The following is a 13,097-nucleotide window of genomic DNA, read 5'->3' on the forward strand; positions in this document are numbered from 1 at the left end:
AAAAGGAATAAAATCACAAGGGAGAAACATTTTTAAACCAATGATTAAATATGTAGCTTTATAATACCCATATTCTTGGGGGAATTTCCCCTTTCTATAGGTTAAGTCATTATAATCAAACCAGATTCAATAATATTATGAATTGTGGTTAACAACAGGGTAGTGTGGACAACCAATAGAGCCGGCCCCTACTTCTTTTACACCATGATAGGTGGCATTCCTCAGGGGCTCAGCCTTTGCAGCCAGTCTCACTGGTGCGTACTATGACCTCAGAAGAGAAATCACTGTTACCATAAGATTGTTAATGTTTTAATCACTTCTCTCCAGGACACAGTTCATCTGCACTATTCTTCCTGCTATACAGATCCATTATAAAATGGATCCTATGACATAGTTGAAAGAAATCTAAATTTCAGCAAAAAAACGTGGACAAAAAGTCCAGTTTGTCAGGACAAATTATAAGGAAGAACATATACAACTTTAAAAGTTTAATTGAAACCATATATTGTAGAAGCTTAAATATCTCCAGATAAATAAATTTGGTAGGCAGTAGAAAGGCATGAGAAGTTAATGGCAGGATCAGAACTGCAGCACATTGTATATAAGTCAGAGTGGAGAGTAGGGATGGCAATGATGGAATGTACAAGGTCACTGGTGGCAGCAACCTATCCCAGCAATAGTAAGAAAGAAAATGGGAGCATGGAGAATATGGACATAAGTGATCACAAAGGGGAGAAGGATCTGGCACATAAGTGTATCTGATAGGGCAGGGGATCTACTAGGGAAATACTATGAGGGTTTAAGCCTGACTATCTGAAAGAATGGTAGAAGGAAAAATTAGGTTTGCAAGATGAAGAGAAAATTGAGAAGAGGTGGAAACAATGAGCATTAAGCAACATAGTAAGAATGAAATACCCAAGAGTTAAGAGGAAAAGCAAACTGTTGATAAAAAGAGTAGCCAATTTCTATTGTCATGGAATTTAAAATCTATAATCTGGTTATAGAGATTTGGATTTGGCAATGACACTACCAGAAATTCCCAAAAAGCTATGGGGACAGATAAACTCTTCAAGAAAGAACAGAGAAAACCAAAGAAACCTCATCAATTTAAGAACAAAATTTCTAAACATTCCAAATACTAAAATTCATTTGAAAAGTTAACATCAAAAGTTCTAAAAACGTTTCAACAAAATACTGGATTTTAAAAAGAACATACCTTGATACATTTAAATATATTTCTCCAAAAAGATAGTGTCTCAATCATACATGATATTGTATTAAAACACAAACTTTAACTTGCCCTTCGTATTTAAACTACTTCTCTTTAGGGCCTCCCCAGTGGCACAGCGGTTGAGTGCTCAGCTGCAAAGCTGCCTGCAGCCTCTGCAGCGCTGGTTCAATCCCCGGCCGCAGGGGAGGATCCCATATGGCATGACAGACTTCTCCCACCGCACCCACTGCTCCCTATTTCTTCAGTCTCCCTGTTCTGTTCCCCACTCTGGCTCTGGTGAATTCTCTCACCCTCCCACGCTTTTGACTGTACCCAGTGCCTGTATAAATAAATAAAATAAAATCTTAAAAAAAAAAAAATACTAGGGGCCTCCCTGGTGGCACAAGGGGTTAAGCACTGCACTATGAAGCAATCCATAGCCACTGCAGCATGAGTTTGATCCCCGGCCCGCCAGGGAGCAGCCCACATGGCACAGCAGACCTCTCCTGACTCGCCCGCCGCTCCCCTCAGCAGTGTATTTCAGTTAATCTGCCTGTTCTGTTTCCCACTCTGTCTCTGGTGAATCCTCTCACCCCCGCATCTCTGGCCTGTACCCCAGCTCTCTTGTATGCATAAATAAATAAATCTTAAAAAAAAAAAATACTACTTCTCTTTATAGAGGGATTCCAGTTAACCAATTAAGTTGGAATGTAGGATCAAAGGTACAATTAGTTTATTGCCATTTGTCACTCACCCATGCAATAAGGGAATGAGACTGTTAACATAGCAAGATGAAGGGCAACCAACTATCATATATGCTTCCTGGTGGAAAAACACAGAAACACACATGAATTATATGTGCTCTCTCCTACTTGCAGAAATCAACTCTGAACTGATCTAAGCTTGCTCAAAGTTTTCAATCTAGAGCTACCAATTTACAGGAAATACAGAGGATAGAGGGACCCCAATGGGACACATTTAAGAAAATTCAGAGTGAGGGAAACTGCAAGAAAAGTAATCCAGTTCCTTCAAGCCAAATTATCAGAAAAATAAGGGGAACCTGTAAGATTAAAGATGGACCAAATCAAAGAAACCAATTATTTTAAAACAATTTAAGAAATTTGAATGCTGTTTGGTTTTTAAGGGATGTTAATTTTTAAAGATGGGATAATGATAGTGTGGTTATATTTTTAAAAGTCCTGTCTTTCAGAGATACACTGAAAATATTTACAGATGGTGTCATTATATATCTAAGATGTCCTTCACAACTCTCCAGTAGGCATTTTGAGGATATAGATGAAACAGTAGCAGTAACTCAATTGTTAGTGCTTAAAATCTTCCATAATAAATTATTTAAAAGGGAAAAAAATAAGAAAAACCATCAGTTAACAACAACAAAAATGTAAGAAATGGGTTTAAGTTTAGTTTCTAAGCCTTACAAGTTGAGCAGCCCTGGGTTAGATATGCAACCTCTTAATGTCCCCACTGGTTAAATGAAGACAAATACCACCTAATAAACTCATAAACTCACACATTTGCTAAAGTCATAAACCCGGGAGATATCTTTAACTCCCCTGGCTCTCCCAGTCTCGCATATATGGGTCTACCACTGTATCCCCTTCCAATCTTCTGCGCCCTCCGCCCCCCATCTTGTCTATCACTTGGTCTCATAACACTCCTATAACCTTCCTCCAATCAGTTCTTTACATTGTATGCAGAGTTATGTTCCTAAAATGCAAAATCTGATCAGGCTATCCCCAGTCCTACCTAAAACCCTTGAACTTAGTTGGCTTCAAGACAATAGTGCCTTAATTTTTGAAACCTAGTCTGGGGCCTCCCTGGTGGCTCAGGGGTTAAAGACACAGTGCTATCAAGCTATTGCCAGCTACTGCAGCACAAGTTCGATCCCAGCCCCACCTGGCCAGGGAACAAACCCACATGGCACAGCAGACCTCTCCTATCTTGTCCCTGCTCCCTCAGCAGTGTATTTCAGCAGATCCGCCTGTTCTATTCCCCACTCTCTCCGATGAATCCTCTCACCAACGCCCCCCCCCTACACCCCAGTTCTTATATGCATAAATAAATCTTAAAAAAAAAAAAATCTAGTCCCTTCCCCAATTCCTTAAAAAGACAATATATATTGTTTACCTCCCCACTTCCATCTTTTCCCATTCTCTTTGGCCCCTCTTTATGCTTTAGTTTTGGTGAAATTCTTTCAGTTTTCCTAGTGAACCATGTGATCTGTGGCTATAGCTTCAACACTTGTTGGGAACGCTCTTTCTACTATCACTCCTTGGCTTCATTAACTTCTAATCATCCTTCAATTTTCAAATTAAATGGCACTTCCTGAAAGAGGCCTACCCAGATTGCTTTGAGACTAAGTTGGGTGTCTTCTCACACTTCTACAGTATTTGTTACCCTAGGAACCTGTACTTCCTCTATCATCACACTCAATGCTTATTTGTAAAGAGCACTTTCACGATAATTATGCATTTATATGTTTTCTATTTAGACCATAAACTCCGGGAGGGACAGGGCTAGAAATTCTTCACTGCAAAATCCTAAGTCTCTATTAGTGCCAGGTTGCCAATAACAAATTGCTGAATACATAAAAATTCACCAACTTTCTAGACTGTATTTCTTATACCCAAGTCCCATTTTCCTAGTCCTCACGTGTAACACCTCACTTGGTTATGTGGGTATTTACAGGAGCCTAAATCCTACATAGGGATATATATTATAAAGTGGAATTATGACAGAATGGGAATGAAAGACATAAGAAGATGGAGAAGGCCATCATTCAAAACACGTATTTTCAATCTGAGATCATTTATATCCATATTTACAATTTCATTTATATTTAAATTTTAAAGAGTGCCAATCTAATTAAATGGGAGTCAAGACACACATAATTCTCACTCGACCATTAACGAATGTCAAGACCTAAGATAATATGTCACGTAACTTCCCAGTCTCAGTTTCCTAATGTTTAAAATAAGGGCCTCTCACTAGCTGGTCATTAAAATCTCTTCCAGAGTTATTATATTCACCCATATTTAAAAGGCCAAAAGATATACAAACTATTGAAACACTAAGCAGTTGGTTTCATCCTGTGATGGCATGGTCCTTTTTTCCTCTTTCATCGCTCAGGTATGTTATAGCTTATTAAGCTTACAACTAAACTTTTACACCTATTCAGCTATAAAAGTCTCACAAAATGCTCCCCAGACTATTAACTTGCATACTTAACAAGGGTCACTACAATCCTGGGTAAGAACAGCATCTATCTAAACCCTGAATTACTGAAGTATGTTCAACTTTTTAAATACTGTCTTAAGGCCTAGATTGTCTTGAATTCTTGATCATTTCTATGACAATTCAAAGGCAAAGTTGTAGCTCAGGGTACAGAACTTGGATTTATGGGTACTAATAAATGTCTAAATAAAAAGCTGAAGACTGGGGCCTCCCCGGTGGCGCAGCAGTTGAGCGCTGGGCTGCGAAGCTGCCAGCAGCCTCTGCAGTGCCGGTTCGATCCCCGGCTGCTCCCCGGCCACCGGGCGAGGGTCCCACATGGCGCGCAGACCTCTCCTGCCGCCCGCTGCTCCCCTCAGCAGTGTACTTCGTCACTCAGCCTGTTCTGCTCCCGCTCCCGCTCTGGCTCTGACATATTCTCTCACCCTCCTGCGCTTCTGACTGTACCTAGTGCTTGTATAAATAAATAAATCTAAAAAAAAAAAAAAAAAAAAAAAAGCTGAAGACTGTTTGCTTTGCCTCACCCGAGGGATAGCTGACATCAAAACTGTTTATTAATGACTAATTCCTCCTCAGTCTTCCAAACCCTCAGATTCACCCTACCACGACATTCCAGAAGTTACTAACCCCACATTTGTTTAATCAGGCCACTGACAAGAACACATTTCAAAACCAGAATAATTTTGGGGGGGAAAAAAAAAAATTCAAGACCAGTTACCGGTTAATATATTACTGTTATCAGCGGACACCCAGTTTACAAGCAGACATGTGGCTAAAGGCGGAACGCGTTTTATTCTTGGTCAAGAAGCACCGCCAGTCGCTAAACTGCGTGTCGGTCGCACCAAGTAAGTTATGGCACAGAAACGAAATGTTCAAAATGTTACGTGGGAAAACAAGGATGTACTTGGAACAAAAAGCGTGCATCTGCCCCAGGGTAATACACGCTCTCCTGCGGGCTCCTCCGGACAAGGCCGCCTCGCCTCAAAGTCCAGGAGCCCGAGGGCGCCGCGGACGTTCCGCAACCACCACAGGTTGAACGACAAAGGGCCCCCGTCAGCACCGGGCCGGGCGCTGCCAACTGCACCGGCCCCTGGGCCAAGTCCACTCGAACCCTGCAGTCACGCCTCGACTGCGGGGACTGCAGTTCTCCAAGACACCGCTGCAAGCCACCAGGTGGGCCCAGGATTGGCTGGCCCGGAGGGCTGAGGCGGGCATGCCACGAGTCCAAAATAACTCCCGCCCAGATTCCCTTCCCTCCTCTCCCCTTGCCTCGGCGGAGCAGGGCGCCAGGAGAGTCAGCAGGCACCACGTGAACCAGCCCCCGGCGTCCCTTACCCTGATCAAAAGCATCTCTTGAGACGCCTACTCGACTCGAGGAGGGAAGCGACTTCCCCAAGGTCACTGGCTGCGCGGCCGGCTCCCCGGCGGCGGCGGCCCGCGTGGACGGGCGCCGCTGGCCCGCGCGGACGGCCGCGGGGGGCGGCTCGGCGGGGAGAGGCGCTGTCCGCGGCGGCGCCTCAGGGTCTCCGTCCCCCGCGCTGCGCCGCCGGGCCCCGCGGCTGAGGGCGCCGGCGCCGCGGCCGGGCCGCCCCCTCTCCGGGGGGCTCCGGTCTGGGGTCCCCCGAGTCTCCCTCCCAGCCTCCCAGCGGCGAGCGAACCCCGGGTCCACGCAGAGCGCCGCCGCGGCCGTTACCCGACTAACCGTTATGCGCGGCTCGCGGACGCGGCGCGAGCGTGAGGCGGCGGCGCGGCCGGGGCTCGGCGGCGTCCGGGGTCTCGGTCGCGTCCCGTCCCGTCCCGTCCCGTCCCGTCCCTGTGACGCTGCGCTCGCTCGGCACCCACGCGCCCGACGAGTCACGTCGCAGCTCGCCGGCACTTTGTCGCGCCGGCCCGCGAGGCCGCCTTATAACCGGCGACCCGGAGCATGCGCACAGGGGGCGGAGTCGGCCCTCCCGGCCGCCGCCCCCGCCCCTCAGGAAAAAATACCCGAACCGCGACTCGCGCCTCCACACGCTCGGGCGCGCGCGCCCGCCCGCCCGCTCGTTCCCGCGCGCCGGCGCCCCCTCCCCGCCACGTGACCGGCGGCCTGGCGACCCGCGCTCGGCCCTCGCGCGCTCCGCGCCGCCCGCCGCCTCCGCGGGGCTCGCCTCTCGGCCCCGCCGGCCCGGGCGCCCGGGGTGACCTCCACGCGCCCGGGACACCGGCGCCGCGCGCACCCCTCAGAGTGCGGCACGGAGAAGGGGAGAGCCGCCCAGGGCGCGCGGGGCGGCCCCCCACACCCGCCCGGGCCTGGCTCAGGTGGCGGGGCGGGGGGCGCGCGAGGAGGCGGGCCGCGGCCGGGGCTGGAGGGAGCCGGCGGGGTTTGAATGGATGCGGGCGCGCCCCGGGCCCGGGCCGAGGCCGAGGCGCTGGCCTCTGCGGGCGCGCGTGGCTGTGGCCGCGGCCCTGAGTTGAGCGGCCCCGGGCACCCCCGCCAGCCCTCGGGGCCTGTTTCCTGTTCTGCGAGATGACAGCAGTGATGGAACCGACCTCCTGGGCTCTTCGGGTGGGTTTCACGAGGTTATGGAAATTTCGTGCGGCAGAGCCTGGCCCCGGGCTTTTTGGGCGTGGTGGGGATTAAGCGCAGAACTCCGGGGAGAAGAGCGAGGCAGAGGGTGGTCCCCAGAGTCTGGTGCCCGGAGGGAAGATGTGCACGCGGCTCGTGCTTCTGGACAAGGAGTGTTTGGGACAAAATCAATTGTTAGCTCACTGTTTGGAAGGGCTGGTCTGATAGTAGATCCCCTGAAGGCGCTTGCAACCCTCCGAGGTAGGTGCTGCAATGGACATTTTACATAGTAGGAGCCTGAAACCCACACCCTTAACTTCGGGGAGGTCGCAGAGTGGCCAGCATTTGAAGGCAGGCTCCAGAGCTTTGTTTTGTCTTAGAGCTGTTGTAGGTTCTTGGGCAAGTCCATATACGATGCATCTGTCAAAGTGTTCAAATTAAATAAAGTAGGGAATATCTCTGAGGTCCAGGACTTTGGAGAAATATCAAAAATGTGTGAGTCTAGGCTACTGCCTCTAAAGAGCTTTCAAGGTAGGCAGAAGTCAACTTCAGAGCGCCTACTCTGCCCGGCCCTAACTTTCCCTCTCCCCCTCTACACACTTAGCACCACTGCCTTGTTAGTTTGGCCTTAAATATTTGTCTTTCGGATGAAAAACCTTAGATTGTGGTGGTGTGGGGCTTGATGGGTAGGGTTCTGAGGACTCCCCTGTGCTTCCCCCCCCCCCCACTCTGCCTCTGCTCATGCAGCAAAAAGTTTTCAGTAACATTTCAAGACATTAAAAAATGGTATGAAATTTATGGCCAATGCTGCTTATGAGCAGTCACCGTTTTCTGTATTTGATAAATTCAGAGAAGATCGGCACTTAAAGTCGCTGCAGTAGCCAGGACTTAGAACGGCAGTGCTTTATAATTGTCAGGTTGTAGTATTCAGGGTGGATGGTAGGAGAGTTAAGGCTAGGGAGACAAAATTGGACTGGTTCAGATATGAACCTAGCAGGACCTGAATAATGGTATGTAGTGGGGAATGGTGGCATAGGATGAGTCCCAGGAAACCTCAAAATTAGGCTTATAGAGGAGCTGAGGGTTTACATGATGGATCCAGGAGCCAGATCTCCAGAATTACAACTTTGATGACTTGGCACTTACTAGCTCTGTGTCCTTAGTCATGTCACTGTACCTCTGTGAGCCTAATTCTATGTAAAACAAGTATAATACCTACCTCCTGGGGTTATAATAATAAAATAAGTATTTGCTTCAGTGTCTGGCATATAGCACATACTAAATAAATGTATAATCATGGGATAACATAAAACATAATCCTAAAGATTAGCCTTAAAGGCCTCTAACTTGAATAAAATCTACTACAACAGTGTTATAACATTCCTTTCCTTGAAGATATCCACCCAAGTTGTATACACCTTAGGCTTCACAAAATTCAGATTTATGGATTTGCCCCAGTAGGATCTGTAGTGTTGTGAAAATATAGACCTCAGAATCAAAAGACTTATTCTTATAACTTACTATCCATATTAGGGTGGGCATTTAATTCACTTGACTATCCTGGACCTCAGTTTATGACCTGGATAAATTGAAGCTGTTGTGATCATCAAATAAGCTAGTATTTGCACAGCACTCAGCAAGTACTTGTGAATGAACATTATTAATATTGGTCATTAAGTGCAAGAGAGGGAAAGATCAAAAGCAGCTCAGTTCTTAGCCAAAAAAGCAGAAACAGGGCGGGTGAGCTAGCAAAAGCGATGAAATGATACAGGTAAAATTCTTGCTTTTCTGCCAAGTGTCCTTCCTGATTATGACACATCAAAGAAATAAGCTAGTAAGTAAGTACAGGAGGAGGTTGAAGATTTGCCTGTACAACCCCCCACATTTTACAAAAATGGAAATTGAGGCCCAGAGAAGCTAAAAAGTTTTCTAAGGCAACCCATCTAATAAATAGTATCAGTATAACCAGCTCTCCAGCCTGGAGGTTCTTCTTACTGTACCAAGTGCAATCTTTAAGAAAAAAAGCATTTCATCATGGTGTCTTTCAAAGTCATTACATCAAAACCAAAAAAGGCATTTTGTTCTCTAGCGGCTTTTGACTTCACAAATCTCCCTAGATTCACTTTTCGGTTTTAAAGGTTAATAAACTGGATGATGTCTGAATAATGCTATTTACAAGCTTGTTAAATGACCAATACTTTGGAAGATTTCAAGGTAACAGTTATAACTTCAGAAATTAGTAATGCCATGAGAAATGCAGATGCAAAATCTGAAAATTTAGAGCACTTATTCAAGTTGAATAAGTTACTCAATTGCTTTATGTGGAGGAGAATAATAAAATCTCTGTAATTAAATTACAGAGGAGAATAATAAAATATCTGTAATTAAAATACTTCACTTACATTACCTCATTTAGTCCATTTCAGTGATGTAGGAAATAGGAAGGTGCTATTTTCTCCACTAACACCAAACAAAGCAGGAACGGATTCTTTTAAAATAGTAATACTTCATTGATTAAGAACACTCCCCAATTTATAATTTATAGGAATAGGGAATATGAAAATGAAATTTGTTTTGTGCCATATATGAAAAAAAATTGCTAAGCAAATAAATGTAAAGGAGATAATGCTAATCCTGAAAACATTCTTTAGAGACCTCTCTCACCCACATCTTCTTCCTCTAGTTTCATGTTAGATGTCGAGTGTAGTCCTGCTGCTTTCCACGGACTCAGTCTGGAGCTAAGATGAACTCCACCCTTAAGGGAAGAGTAACTCCGACTTGGTGAGAGGTACTTCATGCCCCTTCCTGGCCTCTGCCCATTTCTCCTTGACTTCTCTTGCTCTGTTTTGACCCTTCACTTAATCTCACCAGCCTGTTGGCATCCTAATCAGTTGACTTTTCTGGCTCTCTGCTGACTAGAGATGATTCGTTCAAAACAGCTTAGCAGAAAAAAAATTGGTTGCGATAAAATTTTTTTCAATGTGACTAGTCAGTCAAAAATGAATATTTTCAACCACTGACTTGTGGGATGTTTGGTAATTTTGGTGACCAACAATTTCCTTTACTGCTCGTTTGGGTCTTTGAGAGGTGTTTTTGGTGCACAAATATGTTTTTCAAGGAAGGATCATATTATATATACTACACATTACTTTTTTGATATTTGTAATGGCTTGATAGTAAGGGACATTCACATTATTTTCAGATAGCTGTCAAAAATTTATTAAAACAGACATTTTGGGGGAAAACTAAAAAATTATGATGAACTAATAGTAATGCTTAAAGACTTTAAAGTTTTAAAAGACTTAAAGAATTTAAAGGTTGCAAAACAATCCATATAGGTAGTGCAACAAGCGTATTCCTTTTGGGCCTGTTTATCCTCTAATTCAATTTGTTTTCAACCAAATTGCCTGAGGCTTATCTCTGGCAGTCTAGTTTCCATGCCCTCACTCCTTTCCGTGGTATGATATGACTTGCCTCCTGCTCTTTGTCTCTGCCAGCACAGGGACACTTGGGCCCTATGAACTTTGTGGCCTAAAATTACTGTGTTTAGGATTTTTTCCTTGTAGGCATGGTCCTGCATAGTTGCAAGACTTGTCTACCTCCCTGCCTCTGATGAATTCTGAGCTTTTCCCCTTTTTCTGTTTTTCTCCCTCCTACTTTCCCTTCTTCCTTCCAATCTTTCCTAAGGTATTCTCCGCAAGTGGCATGGGGGTTGGAGATGATGGTGATGATGATGATGTTTGATGATAGCTAAGATTTATGGGGTACTTACAATCTATACTAGATGTTGATCTAGGCACTTTATATACATAACTTACGTAGTACTCATAAAAATGTTGTAAACCAGGTACTTTCATAATCCCCATTTTACAGATAGGTACAGAGATATAGAGTAACATATCCAAGGTCACATCATCAGTTTTGTCTGGAATGATCAGGAAGTAGTCATCATTTAGTTCTCACCAAAAATATATAAGCAGAAATTGTCATTTGTAACTACTAATACCATGGAGACAAATCCGAGGACTTAAAGGCCATCTTGACTAGGAGGACCCTGTTCTAGGTTCCTTCTATCCCTGGTGGAGCTAAATAATCATGATGAAAGCTATTGGCTTAACCACACTTGAAGCCAGAAAGTGTACTGCAGAGAACCACCCACCACCCCCGCCCCCCCCCCCCCCCCCCCCCCCCGCTTATCTGAATTTAGAATAGTTGTGAACCTCTAGGCAACTAAGTTTGGGGGAGCAGAAATGTAAGGACCTGTTTTTTTGAACATTTTAAGATCACCTGTATTCCAGGAAATTCTGGTTGTCCTGGCGCCATATTTCATTCTATGAGGTCTTTCAGTGTGAACTTGTACCTTAATGTCCTTATGCAACAGCAGCAGCAGGCCAGTTAGCGCTTCTGAAAGCTGCCCCTCAAGCCTGATGTGACTGAAGATAGTGGGACATGCAGTGAAGGCACCCTCTAATCATAATGACTGGCTTTGTGTATCCATCTGCCTGTGGAGCCAGACTTGAGTATTCTGACTGGATCTTGTTATGCTGTACTGGGGAACAAGCCGAGGCTTAAATAAAGCACAGAACCCAATCTCTGGTGACCTCTGAGAACTAAGAATCTGTCCCAGTGCCCTGCATCACACAGGTAATGTCCAAGGGCTACCAACCCCACTTTTTATTTTTAGCATTTTTTTTTTTAAAGAAGGCCCGTTTATTTATTTATTTATTTATTTAGACATTTATTTATTTATACAAGCACTGGGTACAGTCAGAAGCGCAGGAGGGTGAGAGAATTCACCAGAGTCAGAGCAGGAAGCAGAGCAGGCAAAAGGACCGAAGTACACTGCTGAGGGGAGCAGTGGGCGGCAGGAGAGGTCTGCACGCCATGTGGGACCCTCCTCCGGTAGCTGGGGAGCAGCCGGGAATCGAACCGGCGCTGCAGAGGCTGCGGGCAGCTTCGCAACCCAGCACTCAACTGCTGTGCCACCGGGGAGGCCCTATTTTTAGCATTTTTTTGTTTAATCTTAACTTTAAAAACAATATTAATTTTTAAATATTTAAAAGGTCAGATTTATTATAAAAAGGGAAGGAAAGGGAAGGATGCTTGCACAGACACAAGTGGGCAGAAAGAGCTGCCCCTGAAAGGGACAGGTTTGTAAAAGAAATGCCTGCGTAGACACAGATAGTCAGTCTTGGGAGGAGAGCTGCCTCTGCTGCTTTGCAAAACGAGAAGGTTGGTGACAAGAAACACCTGCATAGTCACAGGCAGGCAGGAGAGCTGCTCTCAAAAAAAATTTGAAGTAATATTGTTTTATAACATAACAGGTTTCAGATGTGCAGCATTATAAATCAACATCTGCATATACTACACTACGTCTGCCACCAAACACAGTGGTGTACGGTTTCCATCCTCTACCATACAATTGACCCCTTTAAACCTGCTTTACCCACCTCCCTTCTACCTTCCCTACCAACTCCACTTCTGAGTTGTATATTAGGAGAGTGAAGTCTCAGCACTCCCCACCTTACCTGATGTATAAATCAGAAGTTCAGATGTTAAACCTACTGTATTGTACAATGACAGCATTATATTTTTGTGGTCAAAGGATAAGGCCATACCCTCAGAGTAGGATGTAAAGCTTTCCCTAAATCATGAGGGAAAGGTAACGGCCTCATTATCAGTCCTTTGAAATAGGGAATTCTCATGCAGAAAACCTTGGAACATGAACAAGTGGAAGGTGGCAATTCTGAATTTACCTTTTTTAGAGTTTGGACTGAGAAATGAAGGTAAATATTCATGCTTTGTAAGTGTTTATTGATGCACCACTCTACTTGCCCCTGAAGTTTAGTCAAGTTTAATCTAAATCAAGAGTTCAAACTGAAAAATCCTTCAAGTATAGGGAATGTTCACCATCCCAGTATAAGATGATAAAGAGTGATGGTAAGGTGTCCAGTACTGCCAGAAGCACTTCTCTAGACAGCACGGACCATAGTCCAGGTTTCCCTGACATTTCTATATAATATGTAATTCCATGATGCAGAAGAAAAATAACACTTACTCTTAATCAATATAAAGGGGAAAACAACAATA

General features: G+C 45.0%; 1 protein-coding gene and 1 long non-coding RNA gene across 4 annotated transcripts in view; one reads left to right on the plus strand and one right to left on the minus strand.

Moving 5' to 3' along the window:
- Positions 1 to 6,209, minus strand: part of SLC16A1 (solute carrier family 16 member 1) — a 36,047-nt gene extending 29,838 nt beyond the window's left edge. Inside the window, exon 1 of one of the 2 annotated variants that reach the window (XM_037498968.2) lies at positions 6,165 to 6,209. The gene's annotated coding sequence lies outside the window, so the exon portion shown is untranslated. Of the gene's footprint in view, positions 1 to 5,797; positions 5,896 to 6,164 lie in introns of those variants that run through there. The other variant, XM_037498967.2, reaches the window with a different exon arrangement.
- Positions 1 to 13,097, plus strand: part of LOC119236667 (uncharacterized) — a 139,077-nt gene that overhangs the window by 59,814 nt on the left and 66,166 nt on the right. The window contains exons 1-2 of one of the 2 annotated variants that reach the window (XR_005123133.2): positions 6,909 to 7,007; positions 9,691 to 9,795. This is a non-coding gene — a long non-coding RNA (uncharacterized LOC119236667). Of the gene's footprint in view, positions 1 to 6,908; positions 7,008 to 9,690; positions 9,796 to 13,097 lie in introns of those variants that run through there. The other variant, XR_008550418.1, reaches the window with a different exon arrangement.

Source organism: Talpa occidentalis, unplaced genomic scaffold (assembly GCF_014898055.3).
Source record: "Talpa occidentalis isolate TD23 unplaced genomic scaffold, MPIMG_talOcc4v2.1 talOcc4.9, whole genome shotgun sequence".
Classification (NCBI taxonomy): domain Eukaryota; kingdom Metazoa; phylum Chordata; class Mammalia; order Eulipotyphla; family Talpidae; genus Talpa; species Talpa occidentalis.